The 23,281-nt window shown below is 43.7% G+C and overlaps 1 long non-coding RNA gene across 1 annotated transcript in view; it reads right to left on the bottom strand.

Annotated features, from left to right (window-relative positions):
- Positions 1-554: 554 nt before the first annotated feature.
- The window catches only part of LOC142290312 (uncharacterized), a 76,603-nt gene continuing 53,876 nt past the window's right edge, over positions 555-23,281 (bottom strand). Inside the window, exon 2 of the long non-coding RNA XR_012750265.1 lies at positions 555-897. This is a non-coding gene — a long non-coding RNA (uncharacterized LOC142290312). The remainder of the gene's footprint in view (positions 898-23,281) is intronic.

Raw genomic sequence — 23,281 nt, 5'->3', positions numbered from 1 at the left:
TGACACGTCCGACTTCATCCACACTCGCCGGCATTCAGGTCCTGAGCAGGCGCACTTTGATCTGCACTGAGCAGGGCAGATTAAAGTATTGTAGTGCACCTGCGCAGGACCGGCGAGTGTGTATGACGTAGGACGCATCATGCACACAAGAGTCAGAAAGAGGACGAAGATGGCCGAAAGAGGAGGCGCTGCCACCGGAGAAAGGAGACACCCATAAATCCCACCGCACGACCATTAGGTAAGTATTATAAAGTATTTTTTATGTTCTCACAGCGGCCTGGGCTCTTATATACAGCATGTTAGCTTATACGCCAAAAAAGTGGTGACAGGCTCTCTTTAAAAGAATAATTGTAGCCAAACATAAAGAGTGTAATATACCTAGTGCAGGGCCAGAGAGTGTGTACTATGAACCACAAAATTAACCACAAAAAGAGCCCCCCTGTGCCGTAAACGCAGCTCTGCAAGCTTTGCACTAACCATACCAAATGTGCCAGTTGTGCTGTAAGACATTACATTTTTACACATTATTAACAAAAACTGTTATTACTCATATATCAGATTTGTTTTTATTTTTTGTACTATACATCAAATTAAAATTAGAACATTCCAGGTCTTGACAAATGTTTTCACATGAAGAGTTCATTTTAATTACGTCCATGATAATTTGTAGTACCAGTAATAAAGACTTGATAAAGCATATTGTAAAATTCCGAATATTTTCTGAGCAGTCATCATTGCAGACAATCAACAGGGAGTTTTAGGTGTTCTTGTTTGACTGTTTTTCGTATTGGATCTTTTTAACCATAGATTTTTGTTATCTTTCAGAAATGTCTAATTTTCAGGTATTTTCATATTCACTACTTGGAAGTAAGAATCTTCTTCTTCTTGAAGAAGTGACTATAAGAAATACAAGACTTGGCGTTAGTAAAGTTATATTTTGGTACAATTCAAGTGAAAATCACCATATAACTCATAGCAGTAACATATAAACTTCATTGGCAGCTATAAAAAGGACTCTGTACTCATCTTTTTCCTTCACTATGTCTGTGGAAAGAAACGTTTGAAATAGAAGAATCATATGAGAACAAACCAATATTCTAAATTACACAAACATATTATACCTTGAAAATTTAGTTATTTTACCATCTTACCGTTCCTAATATAAGGCTCTTGCAATACACTAAAACAACCAACACAAGAAAACCTGAAAAAATGTCAAATATTAATAATGGTACTTTATTAATTAAAAATATGTTTCAAAATTGGTTGAAAAGAATTGGGCGTCACCACACACCAAAAATACATGTACAGATATCCAAAGGATACTAAAAATTACATGGTCCTTTATTCACAACAATAACATTAAAAAGTTGTCGGAAGGATGGTAATATTAGATATGTGCTAACTATAGAGTATATAATGTATTAGTTCCTAGTGTAAAAAAGGAAAAAGATAAATGTATATATTTTTATAACCATAAAGCGTGAAGTGCCAAAATATCAACAGTATAATAGAATTGATGGCCATTAATGCATAGGTGCGGAACCACAGCACTAGAAAAACCTCATGAAAACATATACTGGGACAATGCTTTTAAGTACCCTCGAGATTCAGCAGCTGTGCATAATGGGCAAGTGAAAATAACTAGCAGAACATTAAACAGTAGAGATGAGCGAGTACCATAATATTTGTAATCGCTATACTCGTAAGAAGTACTTTGTAATACTCGCGTATTCGTTCCGAATAGCGAGTACAATGCAAGTCAATGGGAAATGTGAGTAACTTTCTGCTGGACCAAACAAAGAGGTCTGGTGTCCTGAGGAAAAGGCTGAAATGGATGGGAAAGTGATGAAAGTGGCTGCGGCATTACTGTGATTGGTTAAGAAGCCCAAATACTGGTTGCAAATCAGCTGCCAAAAAGGCTGTGCAGGACATCCGCATATAGCGAGTCGAATACACTATTCATTGCAGTATAATGAATATCCAAAGTATTGTACTATTCTGCGAATAGAGAACAGTAACGAATACACTCGCTCATCACTATTAAACAGTTAACCAACTGTCAACAACATGTATCAATATGCCATAAAAAAGGACAAACTGACATAAATTGTACATGTGTCTGGACCAGGGTCTGATGTGTGTGTGGGGCCAAACTAGACTTTAATCTTTTCCAGAGCATTCTGGTTTCAGTCATCATAGCGGCACTGATGCGGGATCCTGTCACCACTTGGTGTACTGAGAGCAGCAGCTGTAACCATGCCCCTTGCACTGACTGACAGGTGGGTCTAATACTGAGCATATGTCAGCTGCTGTCAATACTCAAAGCAGTGACTGAACCCTCTCCGGCACCGCACCAATGGCTGAAACCAGAACATTGCCAGGAGAAAAAAAATATTTCCTCCCAATAACAGGATTCGATATGCTGGCACTGGGCAATGTAAGCACACTATTAACCTGCATATTAACCCCATGTCTGCAGGCTAAAAGGTTTTTTTTCACATGACAGGTACCCCTTCACCCCAGCCGATTTTCCGTTTTCCATTTTTTTTTTGCGCTCCTTCTTCCAAGAGCTATAACTTTTTTATTTTTTTGTTGCCATGTGAAAACTTGTTTTTTGCGAAATGAGTTGAACTTTTAAATGAAGCCATCATTTTAACCATATAGTGTACTGGAAAAAGGCAAAAAAATTCCAAATGCAGGAAAATTGCAAAAAAGTGCGATTGCCCAATGGTTTTTGAGATATTTTATTCACTGTGTTCACTATATGGTAAAACAGATGTGTAAGTGTGATGCCTCAGGTCAGTGTGAGCTTGTAGACACCAAACATGTATAAGTTTACTGTTATCTAAGGGGCTAAAAAAAATCAGAAATTTGTCCAAAAACATTGCGCATGTTTTGCACCATACTCCGTGACCCATAGCGTTCTCATTTTTTGGGATTTATGGCTACGTGATGGCTTATTTTTTGCATCACAAGCTGATATTTTTAACGTTACCATAACTGCGTAGATGCTAAGTTTTGATTGCCTGTTATTGCATTGTGCGCAAAATTCTGCAACCAAAAAATGTTGGAAACTTTTTGTTGGTACACCGTGTACCAATCAGATTAATTAATGTTATATTTTGATAGATCGGGCATTTCTGAAGGCGATGATACCAGCTGTGTGTATTTTATTTTAACCCTTTTATTTTGGGGCAAAAGGGTTTGAACTTTTAGGTTTTTTATTTTTTCAAAAACATTTATTTATTTTTTTCATTTTACTAGTTCTCCTAGGGGGCTATAAGGATCAGCTGTCTGATTGCTCATTCTTTTCTCCGATCAGAGCAGCACTGCTCAGATTGGGAGAAATGCTCATCTCTTGTAACCTGCAGTATTCGGCTGCTTGTTACAGGACCTAAGTCATGTGAGCTACAGGAGTCATAACATGACCCTGTGCTACCATGGCAACAATTGGCTCCACGTGATCATCCCACATGACTTCCGGTGGCGGCGGGTGAGTAAAATTTTACTGTGACCGTGATTTAAATGGCACTGTCACATTCTGACAGCGCTATTTAAGGGGATTAACAGGAACAGGTAGATCGTGGATCTACTCTTGCCTGCCAGGGACACATGTCAGCTTTTCAAATCAGCTGAAATGTGTGCAGATTGGCAGCCAGCGGGGATTAACACTATGACCGCTAATACATAATATTACTGCCCGCATCAAGGGGTTAAAATGTTACATCTATACCAAATGGTGCCAATTGAAACTAGCCCAGTCTGACAAAAATAAAGGCTTTCATAGATAAATATAATGATTACGGCAATGTAAAGAAAGAAAAAAATCCTTACTAAGTAGTAGTATGAAAAAGTAGTAAAAAAATGATATGCAAGTTTGACATCAATACACCATGTTCCAAATTATTATGCAAGTTGGATTTAAGTCATTGCGATTCATTTTTTTTTTTTTCAATGAAACTCATGGATGGTATTGTGTTCTTTGCATCACTGAACTCAATCTCAGATACCTGTGATAATTAGTTTGCCAGGTGAGCCCAATCAAAGGAAAACTGGATGCTCCACAATATTAAGAAGGCCACAGTTTTCAAGTAACGTGGGAAAGAAAAAGGATCTCTCTGCTGCCGAAAAGCATCAAATAGTGCAATGCTTTGGGCAAGCGATGAAAACATTAGATATTTCACAAAAACTTAAGTGTGATCATCGTACTGTGAAGAGATTTGTGGCTGATTCAGAGCACATACGTGTTCGTGCTGATAAAGGCAGAATGAGGAAGGTTTCTGCCAGGCAAGTTCATTGGATTAAGAGAGCAGCTTCTAAAAAGCCAATACAAACCAGAAAACAGATATTTGAAGCTACTGGTGCCTCTGGAGTCTCTCGAACCTCAAGGTGTAGGATCCTTCAAAGGCTTGCTGTGGTGCAGAAACATACTATTCGGCCACCCCTAACTAGTGCTCACAAGCAGGAACGGTTGCAGTGGGCCCAGACATACATGAAGACTAATTTTCAAATGGTCTTGTTTACTGATGAGTGTCAAGCAACCCTGGATGGTCCAGATGGATGGAGTAGTGGATGGTTGGTGGATGGCCACAGCATCGGTGAAGGTGACATTAGACAAATATGTGAATCTATGCCAATGATGCTGGGCACTGAATAGCATGTTAGCATGCACAGGGGCATGCTAACATGCTAAAAGGGAAGACCAGTTGGGGGAAATAACACCCTTGCGACTGCTCCCTGTGATCATTTGCATCTCATAAAGGATCTTTAGAAATACATTTTCAATCACTATATGTCTGCTAGTATATGCCGGGACGTTTAGGCAGGGATTAGAAATAGGCACTCAGAGCTGCTTGTGGTTCTGGGTGCATAGGGGACATGACAGGTTCCCTTTAACCTCAGCTAAATAGGACTAATTACTAACCTCAAATCTTCTTTATGTCAGAGCTAAAGTTAAGCAATCCTGATCGGCAAAGATTGGAAAATGTTAAAATCCTACGATCTTTGATCGGATCGAGATTGGACATCCGATCAATTACAACAAAAGACGGTGATCTTACCAAAGATTGGTAAATGCTCAGATGACAAAAAACATCCTCTTCCTGCCCATCACAGCCATGTCAAGTATTGGAATAGCTGTGATTGGCCATTGTAAAGAAAGGAAGCAAAAAGATTAAAGCAGTACATAGTTACCAAATCACCGAACGCTGCAACACTACTTCCAGGAACAATAATTATGCCCAATGCATATTCACTGCTTTCCCCGCTCACCCCTATTTCAGATTCGCTGCTTTCAGACCCCGCTCCCAGACAGCGTCTGTGATTGGTTGGAATCACAGATGCTGTGTGCGAGTCTATCGGGGTATAAAATAAAACAATTGGCATAGGGTCCTCCATCTATTGATACCAGCGCAGATAAAGCATATGGCTACAGGCTGCATCCTCCAACCGTATTAACCGGGTATTAACCCCCCAAAACACCCAGGTCCTTAAGAGGTCAATCCACACAAGGTCCCACAGTGAATCCAGCTCTGCTACATTACTCCAGGCCCAGCGTGCAATCATGGAACATGACCAAATGCTTTAGGCAGAGATTGACCTGCGATGATCAGTAACGTCACTAAGGGTATTTGCGGTCACAGCTGGAGTTTCCCACAACCCTTCACCTGTGACCTGTAACCGCAGGTAACCTGACCTCAGGTGACTTCAATGAACTCTCAGTTCATAGACCTGCATTCCCTGGAAGAAAACTGCTATTGTGGAAGGGGAAAGCAGTGAATATGAATTAGGGATAATTATTGGCCCCAGAAGTAGCATTGTAGCTGCGGGGACTCAGTAGGTATGTACTGCTTTAACCCTTTTTTATTTTCTTTCTTTTACAGACCCTCCTACACTATTTTACAACATATCACTTTTGCCTCCCATTGAATTTAATGGGTTCTGTTAGACCCATACTCATCTTCATATACACTTTTGTCCTGGGGTAACTCATAAAGTCCCATTGCTTCCAGTACCGTCTATAAGCTGATGACAATCAGATCTAACTCACTGGCCCAGACTTCACCTCTCTGCTGTCCAGAATTCTAGAGGGTCTATCAGCCAAATCTTCTCCTCTTTTCTTAAATATGGACAAAACTGAACGTAACATTTTTCCTCCCTCTTACCTACCCAATCTCTCTATCACTAACATCCCACTCTTCCCTGCACCACAAGCCACTGCCTCAAAGTATCTCTCTATGCTGCCTTTTCCTTCAAACTGCACATTCAAACTCTTACTATCTCCTGTCCAACTCAAAAATATTTCAATAATTTATTGTTTTTTCATCCTTGAATGTACTAGAATATTAGTGCATGCCCTCATCATCTTCCGCCTTGACTTTTTCAGTACCCTCCTTCATGACCTTTCTGCTAACAGTCTTGTCCTTCTCCAATCAGTCCTTAATGTTGCTGCCTGACTAATCCCCCTCTCTTCTCACTACTCCTCCACTTCTGCCCTCTATAGATACCTTACCTGGATCCCAATTTCCCAACATATCCAGTTCAAAGTATTAACATTGACCTACAAAGCAGTCCGAAATCTGTGTCCTCTGTATATCTCTGAACTAATCTCCCGATATCTTCCCACATACAATCTTGCATGGCCCTCACCCAATTGCCCACAAGTCTTCTCCCATGTGTCCTCCATCCTCTGAAATTCTGTGCTCCAGCAAGTCCGATTGACCACCACATTTGGAGCTTTCAGGCAGAACTTGAAAACCCATCCCTTCAAGAATGCTTAAAGCCTGCAATGAAATTTCACCATCGGAGCTGCTGCAACCCCAACCCTACTGTCTCTTTTCCCTATTACCCTGTAGACTGTAGACCCACAACGGCAGGGCTCTCTCCTTTCTGTCATTGTTTGACTTTGTAATTTATATTGTAAAGCACCATCGAAGCAACGGTGCTATAAAAATAAATTAATAATAATAATGTGCCCTAAACATTCTAGGACTGTTTTCTCTCATTGTAACAAGGTGATGGCCATTTAATTCTATAGTGATTACATATCAAGACAAAATGATTGTAATTTACTAATTAAATGTAATTAGGAATTCATTTGCAATGACATTTCATTTAGTTATTTTTTTTTTCTATTCATGGAGAACCCCTTTAACAAGTAAATATCTTGTTAGCCCCTTTCCAGCAACCTGCACGAGGTAAATGAGTGCCTTGAAAATTTCCCTAAGTTTTACTGATTTCATTAGTCTTATTAGAGCAGCATGGTGGCTCAGTCATTGGAACTGTTACTTTTCAGCATTGGAAACCTGGGTTCAGATCCCACCAAGCAAAACATCTGCACAGAACTTGTATGTTCCTATGATTCAGTTACTCAAATTCCTCCCACACTATAAAGACATACTGATATGGAATTTAGGTTGTAAGCTCAAAAAGGAACAGTGATAGTGATGCAATAAATGTGACACAAAATATGCAAACGTAATGAAGATTCTGTACGTTATAATCATCAAAACTATTCACTAGATTTTAGCAAATGTATTTTCAAGTGGAATTGAATTTGATTAAAATTAAAAAAAAATCCACATTTGACAAGTATGGATTTATGTAATGAGAAAAAATAAAACAAGTTGTGCAAAATAAGCCAGGATCACCAAATAAGATAATAAAAATACATTATTGACATGAAAAAAAATTAATAGTACACAATTGAAAACATTTTAACCCCTTAACGACCCTTGACGTACTGGGTACGTCATGGTGACATGGTGCTAAACGGCCCATGACGTACCTAGAATGTCATGGCGAAATCGGGGTCCCGGAGCCCCGGGGAGTGAAATTTGTTTAATTAAACAGTAGATTCGGGAAGGAGGGGACCTCTGCCTGACCTCAGGAGGGGTGATGCCTCCTCCCCGAACCTACAGAGGCTGTGATTGGCTGACAAATGCCGCTCAGCCAATTACAGTCACTGTAATGTTCCAGCCATTGAAAATGTTTGGAACATTGAAATCCAGCACTGATCAGTGCTGCTGTAGCACTGGCCATTGGCTAGAGCTGGGTGATCGGTGCTTCACCCGCCCCCAGCTCTGATTGGAGAGACCGGTCTTGTGACCGATCTCTCCAATCACCGTGGATCTGGTGCCGGTGACCTGTGTCCGTCCCTGAAAGCTGAGGAGAGCGGTCTCTGCGGGTTGCTATCGGTAAGTTGCTGCCCCCGCCGCCCGCCCCTGTCCCCAATCGCCCTGCCAGCCCCGCCGCTGTCTCCTATCGCCCCGCCCGCCACCGCCAGCCCCACCGCTGTCTCCGATCGCGCCTCCAGCCCCGCCGCTGTCTCCGATCACCCCGCCCGCCACCGTCAGACCCACCGCTGTGTCTCCGATCGCCTCGCCAGCCCCGCCGCTGTTTCCGATCGCCCCGCTCGCTAGCCCCAGCCCTGCCGCTGTCTACGATCGCCCCGCCCGCCACCGCCAGCCCCGCCGCGGCTCCGATCGCCACCGCCAGCCGCGCTGCTGTCTCCGATCGCCCCGCCCGCCACTGCCAGCCCCGCCGCTGTCTCCGATCGCCCCGCCCGCCAGCGCCAGCCCCGCCGCTGTCGCCGATCTCCCTGCCAACCACCGCCAGCCCCGCCGCGGCTCCGATCGCCACTGCCAACCCTGCTGCTGTCTCCGATTGCCCCACCACTGCTCCAGATCCAATGCTGTCCCCGATCACCCCGCCCGCCACTGTCCCCGCCATCACGTTCGCCACTGTCCCCGCCGCCACGCTCGCCACTGTCCCCGCTGCCACACTCGCCACTGTCCCCGCCGCTGTCGCACCCACCTTTTTCAGCCGCCGCCTCCTTCATCGGCTGCCCCTTCTCCATCGCCACTACACCTCCTCCCCTTCCATGTGCTGCAAGCCACCCTCCCCCCACATGTGCTGCAAGCCACCCTCCCCCCACATGTGCTGCAAGCCACCCTCCCCCCTCTATGTTCTGGGGGCCCCTCCCCCCGGGACACCCCTTCCTCCATGTGCCATCTCTCTCTCCCATCAGACTCTGCCCCCCTCCCTGATCTGCTGCCTGCTCTCTCCCATCCTCTTCATCTACTGCCCCCTCTCACACTCCTCAATCTGTTGCCTCCTTCTTCTGTCTGCTGTGATCCTGCTGCCTAGATCCATCTTGTAAGGTAGGTATCCCATCTCACCTCCCTCCCCCCCATCCTCCGCCGCTCCTCCATCTGCTGCGCCATTTCCCATCATCCATCCGCTGCGCCCTTTCCCATCCTCTGCCGCTCCTCCATCCGCTGCGCCCTTTCCCATCTTCCATCCGATGCGCCCTTTCTCATCTGCCGCCCCGCCCTCTCACATCGCATTATCCAGTGCAGTTGCTCGCTTCCAGACTGGAGTGGATGATGCAATGCGAGACTCGTGCATTGCTCTCACGTTTGGCACTGGTCTTAGTGGCAGGCGCTCATATTTTTTTTTTTTATTCATTTTTTTTTTTACTGATGTCTGTATTTTTTATTTCGCCAAACTAATTTTTTTGTATGGGGGGGGGGTCTACTTTCCAAAATGGGATCACATGTGGGGGATCTCCATTGTTTAGGCACCTCAGGGGGTCTCCAAATGCAACATGGTGTCTGCTAATAATTCCAATCAATTTTACTGTGAAATGGCGCTCCTTCTCTTCTGAGCCCCACCGTACGCCCAAACAATTGATTTCCACCACATATGAGGTACCTGTGTACTCAGAAATTGCACAATACATTTTATGGTGCATTTTTTCCTGATACCCTTGTGAAAAAAAAGCTACCTGTTTGAAAAAACAATTTTGTGGTAAAAAAAAAGAATAAAATATTTTCATGGCTGAACATTACAAACGTTTGTGAAGCCTCCAGGGGTTCAAAGTGCTCACTAAACAGCTAGATAAATTCCCGGAGGGGTCTAGTTTCCAAAATGGGGTCAATTGTGGGGGAGCTCCATTGTTTAGGCACTTCAGGGGGGTCTCCAAACGCAACATGGCGTCCGCTAATAATTCCAACCAATTTTGCTATGAAATGGCGCTCCTTGCCTTCCGAGTCCTGCTGTGTGCCCAAACATTTGATTTCCACCACATATGAGGTATCTGCGTACTCAGGAGAAAATGCACAATATATTTTATGGTGCATTTTTTCCTGATACCCTTGTGATAAAAAAAGCTACTTGGTTGAAGCAACAGTTTTGTGGTAAAAAAAAAAAATTTTCTTTTCACAGACCAACGTTATAAACTTCTGTTAAGCCCCCAGGGGTTCAAAGTGCACATCAAACATCTAGAAAAAATATTTGAGGGCTTTCGTTTCCAAAATGGGGTCACTTATATGGGAGCTCCATTGTTTAGGCACCTCAGGGAGTCTTCAAACCTGACCTGGCGTCCGCTAATGAGTGCAGCTAATTTTGCACTCAAAAATTCAAATGGCAATCCTTGCCTTCCGAATCCTGCCGTGTGCCCAAACATTTGATTTCCACCACATATGAGGTATCTGCGTACTCAGGAGAAAATGCACGATACATTTTATGATGCATTTTTCCTGATACCCTTGTGAAGATACTAATTTTTATGGCTAAAGTAACATTTTTGTGTTAAAAAAGTAAAATTTTCATTTTTTTCTTCTACATTGCTTTGGTTGCTGTGAAGCCCCAAAAGGGTTAATTAACTTCTTGGATGTGGTTTTGAGCAGAGTGAGGGGTGCAGATTTTAGAATGGGGTCACTTTTGGGTATTTTCTTTTGCCTAGGTTTCTCAAATCACTCCAAATGTGATGTGGTACCTAAAAAATGTTTTTTTGTAAATTTTGTTGGAAAATGAGAAATTGCTGATGAACTTTGAATCCTTCTAACTTCCTAACGGAATTTTTTTTTTCAAAAATTATGCTGGTGTAAAGCAGACAAGTGGGAATTGTTATTTAGTAACTATTTTGTGTGACATATCTCTCAGATTTATGGGCATAAAATTTCTAATTTTGAAAATTGCGAAATTTTCAAAATTTTTGCCAAATTTCCAAAATTTTCACAAATAAACGCAAAACATATCGGCCTAAATTTACCACTGACATGAAGTACAATATGTCACGAAAAAACAGTATCAGAATCGCCAGGATCCGTTGAAGTGTTCCAGAGTTATAACCTGTCAAAGTGACACTGGTCAAAATTGCAAAAAATGGCCGGGTCTTTAAGGTGAAAACAGGCTGGGGGCTGAAGGGGTTAAAGTACAACCATACAAAAATCCACTACTTGTGTCCATGTAAGGACTAGCACCTATTCTCTAATGTCCAATTGTCATAGAGAAAACAGGACAGCCTACTTAGTATCCCTGATTGCTACTTTTATATATATATATATATATATATATATATATATATATATATATATATATATGTATATTTTTTTTTATTTTTATTTTTCTAACACTTGATAGAGAGAAAAATCCTGTATATCAAAGAATATGCCCAAAAAGTATATCAATAATATAACATGAATCCAACAATGCTATAATGGAAAAAAGCACTTTGAAGTTGTCATGATCAACCACTAGGTGCAACTAGTAAAAGGGGTAGACAAACAAGCCAGAGGTCAAAAGCCAGGAAGTAAAGTAAGGTACACAGGGAGAAAGCGGAGCAGAGGTCAGGGAACGAGCCAGAGGTCAGAAACTAGGAAGTCACGTCAGGTACACCAGAAGAAAGCGGAGCCGAGGTCAAGGAATGAGCCGAAAGTCAGGAAGTCCCATCAGGTACACAAGGAGAAAGCAGAGCTGAGGTCCGAGAATGTGCCAGAGGTCAGAAACCTAGGGAAAATGTCAGAGTCAGGGGAGCAGGAGGATAAGGGTCAGTAGGGTCCAGAGTAGAAAGACAAGATCAGAACGAGCAGTTATGGAAACCAGGGCACTCACTGCAGTGCAGGAACTATGACTGGCAGCGTCCCGGGTGGGATCGCTCCATTACGAAGCAGAGAAATCACCCATAATGAAGCACCTGGAGACAGGTTCCTCCCAACACCAGTGCAGGACCCGAGATCGTAAGCAACGCATCCACCAGCACAATACAAAACAGAGCATTGGCACTGCTGGGGAGCAGAGCACTGTGGGTAAGAATCAAGACAGAAGTGAGTTATGATGCACAGAGAAAACAGTCACCTGGTAATTGAAAAATCTAGAGCGGGATAAAAGTATCCCAATAGACGAGTAGCCAAAAGACTGAAGAAAATCACAAACTATGCATAAACAGGAGGAAAGACTCCACACATATCGCTACACTGTGCGTCGCTTCCTCAGGGGTGAAAATAAGAAAAGTGTCCAAGATAATTCTTTTACATACATAAATGAGTAAGCTAGTAATAGATTAAACTTTATCAGGTATGTGGAAAAGCTTTCCATTGTCTAGAGCGCACGGAAGTCACCATGACTAGAGTTGAGCGCGGTTCTAGGTTCGAGGTTCTCCAGTTCTAGGCTCGAGTGATTTTGGGGCCTGTTCTAGATCGAACTAGAACTCGAGCTTTTTGCAAAAGCTCGATAGTTCTAGAAACGTTCGATAATGGTTCTAGCAGCAAAAAAACACCTAATTCCTAGCTGGCTTTCCGCTGTAATAGTGTAAGTCACTCTGTGACTCACACTATTATGAAATTTCAGTGTATAGTGTGCGTGAACAGCGCCTTCAGATCACTGCTGTTTGTATAATGGCGATCGCCATTTTTTTCTTTTTTTTCCTTGTCTTCCTTCCCTAAGCGTGCGCGTCTTGTGGGGCGGGCCAGCATGTCAGCCAATCCCAGACACACACACAGCTAAGTGGACTTTTAGCCAGAGAAGCAACGGCATGTGTGATAGGATGTCCACGTCACATGTCCCTGCATTATAAAACCGGACATTTTCCTCCAGCACGCCATTATCTGCCTTCTGCGTCCTTGGTGTCAGACATCACTGGCGCAGCTCCGTCCTTTGTCCTATCGCCGATACTGCTGTATGCGCTCCATACACAGCGCTGGAAAGCTTAGGGATAGCACTTTCTATAAGTCCTTTTAAGGGCTCGTACCGGCAGGGTCAGAGCCATAGGTGACAGGTCCTGAAAACAGCGACAGCGTCTGTGTAGCTAAGGTCAGGGATTTCGTCGTTTCCCCATTAGGAGGGATTAGAAAGGCAGGATTCCTTTCCTCTACCCAGAGCCCCACAACCCTGGCACTGTACCCTCCTGTCCTCTGCACACTCCAACTCATTATAACTAAGCCATTATACTAGCAAACACTCAGTGTACCTAATGGCATCCTAAACGTGGCTATTGGACTTTTGTCTAGTTCCACTAGTGCAAAGATATTTGCAGCACGTCTGCCTGCATTGCACACTCAAACTCATTATAACTAAGCCATTATACTAGCAAACACTCAGTGTACCTAGTGGCATCCTAAACGTGGCTATTGGACTTTTGTCTAGTCCCACTAGTGCAAAGATAATTGCAGCACGTCTGCCTGCATTGCACACTCCAACTCATTATAACTAAGCCATTATACTAGCAAGCACTCAGTGTACCTAGTGGCATCCTAAACGTGGCTATTGGACTTTTGTCTAGTCCCACTAGTGCAAAGATATTTGCAGCACGTCTGCCTGCATTGCACACTCAAACTCATTATAACTAAGCCATTATACTAGCAAACACTCAGTGTACCTAGTGGCATCCTAAACGTGGCTATTTGACTTTTGTCTAGTCCCACTAGTGCAAAGATATTTGCAGCACGTCTGCCTGCATTGCACACTCCAACTCATTATAACTAAGCCATTATACTAGCAAACACTCAGTGTACCTAGTGGCATCCTAAACGTGGCTATTGGACTTTTGTCTAGTCCCACTAGTGCAAAGATATTTGCAGCACGTCTGCCTGCATTGCACACTCCAACTCATTATAACTAAGCCATTATACTAGCAAACACTCAGTGTACCTAGTGGCATCCTAAACGTGGCTATTGGACTTTTGTCTAGTTCCACTAGTGCAAAGATATTTGCAGCACGTCTGCCTGCATTGCACACTCAAACTCATTATAACTAAGCCATTATACTAGCAAACACTCAGTGTACCTAGTGGCATCCTAAACGTGGCTATTGGACTTTTGTCTAGTCCCACTAGTGCAAAGATATTTGCAGCACGTCTGCCTGCATTGCACACTCAAACTCATTATAACTAAGCCATTATACTAGCAAACACTCAGTGTACCTAGTGGCATCCTAAACGTGGCTATTGGACTTTTGTCTAGTCCCACTAGTGCAAAGATATTTGCAGCACGTCTGCCTGCATTGAACACTCCAACTCATTATAACTAAGCCATTATACTAGCAAACACTCAGTGTACCTAGTGGCATCCTAAACGTGGCTATTGGACTTTTGTCTAGTCCCACTAGTGCAAAGATATTTGCAGCACGTCTGCCTGCATTGCACACTCAAACTCATTATAACTAAGCCATTATACTAGCAAACACTCAGTGTACCTAGTGGCATCCTAAACGTGGCTATTTGACTTTTGTCTAGTCCCACTAGTGCAAAGATATTTGCAGCACGTCTGCCTGCATTGCACACTCCAACTCATTATAACTAAGCCATTATACTAGCAAACACTCAGTGTATCAAGTGGCATCCTAAATGTGGCTATTTGACTTTTGTCTAGTCCCACTAGTGCAAAGATATTAGCAGCAAGTCTGCCTGCATTGCACACTCCAACTCATTATAACTAAGCCATTATACTAGCAAACACTCAGTGTACCTAGTGGCATCCTAAACGTGGCTATTTGACTTTTGTCTAGTCCCACTAGTGCAAAGATATTTGCAGCACGTCTGCCTGCATTGCACACTCCAACTCATTATAACTAAGCCATTATACTAGCAAACACTCAGTGTACCTAGTGGCATCCTAAACGTGCTATTGGACTTTTGTCTAGTCCCACTAGTGCAAAGATATTTGCAGCACGTCTGCCTGCATTGCACACTCCAACTCATTATAACTAAGCCATTATACTAGCAAACACTCAGTGTACCTAGTGGCATCCTAAACGTGGCTATTGGACTTTTGTCTGGTCCCACTAGTGCAAAGATATTTGCAGCACGTCTGCCTGCATTGCACACTCAAACTCATTATAACTAAGCCATTATACTAGCAAACACTCAGTGTATCTAGTGGCATCCTAAATGTGGCTATTTGACTTTTGTCTAGTCCCACTAGTTCAAAGATATTTGCAGCACGTCTGCCTGCATTGCACACTCCAACTCATTATAACTAAGCCATTATACTAGCAAACACTCAGTGTACCTAGTGGCATCCTAAACGTGGCTATTGGACTTTTGTCTAGTCCCACTAGTGCAAAGATATTTGCAGCACGTCTGCCTGCATTGCACACTCCAACTCATTATAACTAAGCCATTATACTAGCAAACACTCAGTGTACCTAGTGGCATCCTAAACGTGGCTATTGGACTTTTGTCTAGTCCCACTAGTGCAAAGATATTTGCAGCACGTCTGCCTGCATTGCACACTCAAACTCATTATAACTAAGCCATTATACTAGGAAACACTCAGTGTACCTAGTGGCATCCTAAATGTGGCTATTGGACTTTTGTCTAGTCCCACTAGTGCAAAGATATTTGCAGCACGTCTGCCTGCATTGCACACTCAAACTCATTATAACTAAGCCATTATACTAGCAAACACTCAGTGTACCTAGTGGCATCCTAAACGTGGCTATTGGACTTTTGTCTAGTCCCACTAGTGCACAGATATTTGCAGCATGTCTGCCTGCATTGCACACTCAAACTCATTATAACTAAGCCATTATACTAGCAAACACTCAGTGTACCTATTGGCATCCTAAACGTGGCTATTTGACTTTTGTCTAGTCCCACTAGTGCAAAGATATTTGCAGCACGTCTGCCTGCATTGCACACTCCAACTCATTATAACTAAGCCATTATACTAGCAAACACTCAGTGTACCTAGTGGCATCCTAAACGTGGCTATTGGACTTTTGTCTAGTCCCACTAGTGCAAAGATATTTGCAGCACGTCTGCCTGCCTTGCACACTCCAACTTATTATAACTAAGCCATTATACTAGCAAACACACAGTGTACCTAGTGGCATCCTAAACGTGGCTATTGGACTTTTGTCTAGTTCCACTAGTGCAAAGATATTTGCAGCACGTCTGCCTGCATTGCACACTCAAACTCATTATAACTAAGCCATTATACTAGCAAACACTCAGTGTACCTAGTGGCATCCTAAACGTGGCTATTGGACTTTTGTCTAGTCCCACTAGTGCAAAGATATTTGCAGCACGTCTGCCTGCATTGCACACTCAAACTCATTATAACTAAGCCATTATACTAGCAAACACTCAGTGTACCTAGTGGCATCCTAAACGTGGCTATTGGACTTTTGTCTAGTCCCACTAGTGCAAAGATATTTGCAGCACGTCTGCCTGCATTGCACACTCCAACTCATTATAACTAAGCCATTATACTAGCAAACACTCAGTGTACCTAGTGGCATCCTAAACGTGGCTATTGGACTTTTGTCTAGTCCCACTAGTGCAAAGATATTTGCAGCACGTCTGCCTGCATTGCACACTCCAACTCATTATAACTAAGCCATTATACTAGCAAACACTCAGTGTACCTAGTGGCATCCTAAACGTGGCTATTGGACTTTTGTCTAGTCCCACTAGTGCAAAGATATTTGCAGCACGTCTGCCTGCATTGCACACTCAAACTCATTATAACTAAGCCATTATACTAGGAAACACTCAGTGTACCTAGTGGCATCCTAAATGTGGCTATTGGACTTTTGTCTAGTCCCACTAGTGCAAAGATATTTGCAGCACGCCTGCCTGCATTGCACACTCAAACTCATTATAACTAAGCCATTATACTAGCAAACACTCAGTGTACCTAGTGGCATCCTAAACGTGGCTATTGGACTTTTGTCTAGTCCCACTAGTGCACAGATATTTGCAGCATGTCTGCCTGCATTGCACACTCAAACTCATTATAACTAAGCCATTATACTAGCAAACACTCAGTGTACCTATTGGCATCCTAAACGTGGCTATTTGACTTTTGTCTAGTCCCACTAGTGCAAAGATATTTGCAGCACGTCTGCCTGCATTGCACACTCCAACTCATTATAACTAAGCCATTATACTAGCAAACACTCAGTGTACCTAGTGGCATCCTAAACGTGGCTATTGGACTTTTGTCTAGTCCCACTAGTGCAAAGATATTTGCAGCACGTCTGCCTGCCTTGCACACTCCAACTTATTATAACTAAGCCATTATACTAGCAAACACACAGTGTACCTAGTGGCATCCTAAACGTGGCTATTGGACTTTTGTCTAGTTCCACTAGTGCAAAGATATTTGCAGCACGTCTGCCTGCATTGCACACTCAAACTCATTATAACTAAGCCATTATACTAGCAAACACTCAGTGTACCTAGTGGCATCCTAAACGTGGCTATTGGACTTTTGTCTAGTCCCACTAGTGCAAAGATATTTGCAGCACGTCTGCCTGCATTGCACACTCAAACTCATTATAACTAAGCCATTATACTAGCAAACACTCAGTGTACCTAGTGGCATCCTAAACGTGGCTATTGGACTTTTGTCTAGTCCCACTAGTGCAAAGATATTTGCAGCACGTCTGCCTGCATTGCACACTCCAACTCATTATAACTAAGCCATTATACTAGCAAACACTCAGTGTACCTAGTGGCATCCTAAACGTGGCTATTGGACTTTTGTCTAGTCCCACTAGTGCAAAGATATTTGCAGCACGTCTGCCTGCATTGCACACTCATACTCATTATAACTAAGCCATTATACTAGCAAACACTCAGTGTACCTAGTGGCATCCTAAACGTGGCTATTTGAATTTGTCTAGTCCCACTAGTGCAAAGATATTTGCAGCACGTCTGCCTGCATTGCACACTCCAACTCATTATAACTAAGCCATTATACTAGCAAACACTCAGTGTATCTATTGGCATCCTAAATGTGGCTATTTGACTTTTGTCTAGTCCCATTAGTGCAAAGATATTAGCAGCACGTCTGCCTGCATTGCACACTCCAACTCATTATAACTAAGCCATTATACTAGCAAACACTCAGTGTACCTAGTGGCATCCTAAACGTGGCTATTTGACTTTTGTGTAGTCCCACTAGTGCAAAGATATTTGCAGCACGTCTGCCTGCATTGCACACTCCAACTCATTATAACTAAGCCATTATACTAGCAAACACTCAGTGTACCTAGTGGCATCCTAAACGTGGCTATTGGACTTTTGTCTAGTCCCACTAGTGCAAAGATATTTGCAGCACGTCTGCCTGCCTTGCACACTCCAACTTATTATAACTAAGCCATTATACTAGCAAACACACAGTGTACCTAGTGGCATCCTAAACGTGGCTATTGGACTTTTGTCTAGTTCCACTAGTGCAAAGATATTTGCAGCACGTCTGCCTGCATTGCACACTCAAACTCATTATAACTAAGCCATTATACTAGCAAACACTCAGTGTACCTAGTGGAATCCTAAACGTGGCTATTGGACTTTTGTCTAGTCCCACTAGTGCAAAGATATTTGCAGCACGTCTGCCTGCATTGCACACTCAAACTCATTATAACTAAGCCATTATACTAGCAAACACTCAGTGTACCTAGTGGCATCCTAAACGTGGCTATTGGACTTTTGTCTAGTCCCACTAGTGCAAAGATATTTGCAGCACGTCTGCCTGCATTGCACACTCCAACTCATTATAACTAAGCCATTATACTAGCAAACACTCAGTGTACCTAGTGGCATCCTAAACGTGGCTATTGGACTTTTGTCTAGTCCCACTAGTGCAAAGATATTTGCAGCACGTCTGCCTGCATTGCACACTCATACTCATTATAACTAAGCCATTATACTAGCAAACACTCAGTGTACCTAGTGGCATCCTAAACGTGGCTATTTGAATTTGTCTAGTCCCACTAGTGCAAAGATATTTGCAGCACGTCTGCCTGCATTGCACACTCCAACTCATTATAACTAAGCCATTATACTAGCAAACACTCAGTGTATCTATTGGCATCCTAAATGTGGCTATTTGACTTTTGTCTAGTCCCATTAGTGCAAAGATATTAGCAGCACGTCTGCCTGCATTGCACACTCCAACTCATTATAACTAAGCCATTATACTAGCAAACACTCAGTGTACCTAGTGGCATCCTAAACGTGGCTATTTGACTTTTGTGTAGTCCCACTAGTGCAAAGATATTTGCAGCACGTCTGCCTGCATTGCACACTCCAACTCATTATAACTAAGCCATTATACTAGCAAACACTCAGTGTACCTAGTGGCATCCTAAACGTGGCTATTGGACTTTTGTCTAGTCCCACTAGTGCAAAGATATTTGCAGCACGTCTGCCTGCATTGCACACTCCAACTCATTATAACTAAGCCATTATACTTGCAAACACTCAGTGTACCTAGTGGCATCCTAAACGTGGCTATTGGACTTTTGTCTAGTCCCACTAGTGCAAAGATATTTGCAGCACGTCTGCCTGCATTGCACACTCAAACTCATTATAACTAAGCCATTATACTAGCAAACACTCAGTGTATCTAGTGGCATCCTAAATGTGGCTATTTGACTTTTGTCTAGTCCCACTATTGCAAAGATATTTGCAGCACGTCTGCCTGCATTGCACACTCCAACTCATTATAACTGAGCCATTATGCTAGCAAACACTCAGTGTACCTAGTGACATCCTAAACGTGGCTATTTGACTTTTGTCTAGTCCCACTAGTTCAAAGATATTTGCAGCACGTCTGCCTGCATTGCACACTACAACTCATTATAACTAAGCCATTATACTAGCAAACACTCAGTGTACCTAGTGGCATCCTAAACGTGGCTATTGGACTTTTGTCTAGTCCCACTAGTGCAAAGATATTTGCAGCACGTCTGCCTGCATTGCACACTTCGACTCATTATAACTAAGCCATTATACTAGCAAACACTCAGTGTACCTAGTGGCATCCTAAACGTGGCTATTGGATTTTTGTGTAGTCCCACTAGTGCAAAGATATTTGCAGCACGTCTGCCTGCATTGCACACTCAAACTCATTATAACTAAGCCATTATACTAGCAAACACTCAGTGTACCTAGTGGCATCCTAAACGTGGCTATTGGACTTTTGTCTAGTCCCACTAGTGCAAAGATATTTGCAGCACGTCTGCCTGCATTGCACACTCAAACTCATTATAACTAAGCCATTATACTAGCACACACTCAGTGTACCTAGTGGCATCCTAAACGTGGCTATTGGACTTTTGTCTAGTCCCACTAGTGCAAAGATATTTGCAGCACGTCTGCCTGCATTGCACACTTAAACTCATTATAACTAAGCCATTATACTAGCAAACACTCAGTGTACCTAGTGGCATCCTAAACGTGGCTATTTGACTTTTGTCTAGTCCCACTAGTGCAAAGATATTTGCAGCACGTCTGCCTGCATTGCACACTCAAACTCATTATAACTAAGCCATTATACTAGCAAACACTCAGTGTACCTAGTGGCATCCTAAACGTGGCTATTGGACATTTGTCTAGTCCCACTAGTGCAAAGATATTTGCAGCACGTCTGCCTGCATTGCACACTCCAACTCATAGTTACTAATCCATTATACTAGCAATTTATGCTGCCAGTTTAAGGGCCGAAGTTGCATTGTCAGGGATATTTATTCTTTATTATTCTGCTGTTAATAAAGCTAGACCACCGCTGCAATCTACACCACCTCTCAATTTTTACTACCACATTTTCAGTGCACAATCTTGTCGCAATCAACATAAGTGGCAAAATGACAGATGCTGGTGGAAAGGGGAAGAGGCGTGGTGGAAAAGGAAAAAAAGGTTTTGTCCGTGGGGAAGGTGGCAAAGCTCCATTATCATCTGCTGAAGATAGACCATCTACCAGCAAAAGTAAGATGTCTACTACTTACCGTGGACAATCCGATGTGCTCCCTTTTTTACGGACACGTACAACAGGAACAAAGGTAGATGGTGGCCAAAAAAGGAAAATGCTTGAATGGATCTCAAGTGGTCCAACAAGTGCCCTCTCAGCCACTTCAAGTACCGCATCCAAAAAACAGCAGTCCTCTGAGTTGTCATCCCAATCAAACTTGCTTTCTCCCAGCTCTGAAGTCTCCATCAGCCCTGCACAGTATGGTGGAACTGAGATGGCTGAGTCTGCAGAGCTGTTCAGTCACACTATAGCCTGGGAATCAGAGGTCTGCTCCCAAGCTACAGTGAGTACAGAACATGAAATGGTCTGCAGTTATGCCCAGAACCTTTGTGACTCTGATTCAGGCCGTGAGGACCAGGTTTCTGAGCATAATGTTGACCCTTTGTCACAAACTGTAACACCTGTGGTTATAGACAATGAGGAACATACTGATGAAGATGAGACGCAGATACCCGATTGGGATGACAACTTAAATATTCGGTCAGGGCAAGAAGAGGCTCGGTCTGAGGGGGAGGGGAGTGCAAACACAACAATTGATGATGAAGTTCTAGATCCCACCTACTGTCAACCCACAGTCAGGCACTCGAGGAGGTCAACAGAGGTGGTAGAGGAGGATGCAACTGATGACGAAGTTACCTTGCGCCTTCCTGGACAGAGTCGGAGTACTGGTAGCACGTCTACAACTGCATCCTCAGCCACCACTCTGCCTCTGAGCACTAGTCGGGGTGGATCAACAGGTCGCATGCCCTCTAAGCCTTGCCTAGCCTGGTCCTTTTTTGAAATAGCAAAAGATCGCCCAAATTATGTGATCTGTAAAATTTTTCATGGTTCTATTAGTAGAGGTCAAAACCTCAGCAGTTTGTCAACTTCTTCCATGAATCGTCACATGAATAAATATCATATGTCCCGGTGGGAAGCTCACCTTGCTGCAATGCGGCCTAGCGGAGCGAACCATCCACCGCCTGCCCCTTCCAGTGCATCCGCGCGCTCTTCATCTTCTATGACTGTGGGGACAGCTGTCACACCTGTTTTTCCACGCACAACTTCCACCACTGTAACCGCAACAGTCAGTTTGCTTGGTAGGTCGTCAGTTGGTTTGGAAGGGGAAACAAGTGAGTGTGTACAGCTCTCTCAGACATTGATAGCACCAACGTTGGATGAAGGCAACATCAGGTCTCCGCCTGCACTTTCCTCACAAACCTGCATTTTTCCAGGGACACCCTACTCAACACCATCTACACACAGCAGCCAGATCTCTGTCCCTCAGATGTGGTCAAATAAAAGGCCACTTCCTGCGACCCATGACAAAGCTAAGAGGTTGACTCTATCCCTCTGTAAGCTCTTGGCTACCGAAATGCTGCCTTTCCGCCTAGTGGACACACAGGATTTTAGAGACCTTATGTCTGTCGCTGTGCCCCAGTACCAGATGCCTAGTCGCCACTACTTCTCTAAGAAAGGTGTGCCCGCGCTACACCAGCATGTCGCACACAACATCACCGCTTCCTTGAGAAACTCTGTGTGTGAACGGATGCATTTCACCACCGATACTTGGACCAGTAAGCATGGACAGGGACGTTACATGTCGCTGACTGGGCACTGGGTAACTATGGTGATAGATGTTGAAGGGTCTGCTGCACAAGTCTTGCCGTCCCCACGACTTGTGTGTCAATCCTCTGTCTGTCCAAGTTCCGCCACTGCTTCTGCCTCCTCCACCTCATCTGGGTCCTCCACCTCCGCCCCAAGCCTGCCGGGTCAGGCCACCAGCGTTCTCACTGCGCAGAAGGAATCACGCACGCCTCCTTACTATGCTGGCAGCAGAGCGCAACGGCATCAGGCGGTCTTTAGCTTGACATGTCTTGGGAATAAGAGTCACACAGCTGAGGAGTTGTGGTCAGCTCTGCGGTCCGAGTTTAATAAATGGTTGTCTCCGCTCAACCTGCAGCCTGGTAAGGCCGTGTGCGACAATGCTGCAAACCTGGGTGCGGCCCTTCGCCTGGGCAAGGTGACACACGTGCCTTGTATGGCTCACGTGTTGAACCTTGTTGTCCAGCAATTCTTAACACACTATCCCGGCCTAGATGGCCTTCTGAACACGGCACGAAAATTGTCTGCTCACTTCCGCCGTTCAAGCGCCGCAGCTGAGCGACTTGCATCGCTCCAGAAGTCTTTCGGCCTGCGGGTTCATCGCCTGAAATGCGATGTGGCGACACGCTGGAATTCAACTCTCCACATG

Source organism: Anomaloglossus baeobatrachus, chromosome 2 (genome assembly GCF_048569485.1).
Source record: "Anomaloglossus baeobatrachus isolate aAnoBae1 chromosome 2, aAnoBae1.hap1, whole genome shotgun sequence".
NCBI lineage: Eukaryota > Metazoa > Chordata > Amphibia > Anura > Aromobatidae > Anomaloglossus > Anomaloglossus baeobatrachus.
This window is presented reverse-complemented; position numbering and strand designations above follow the sequence as displayed.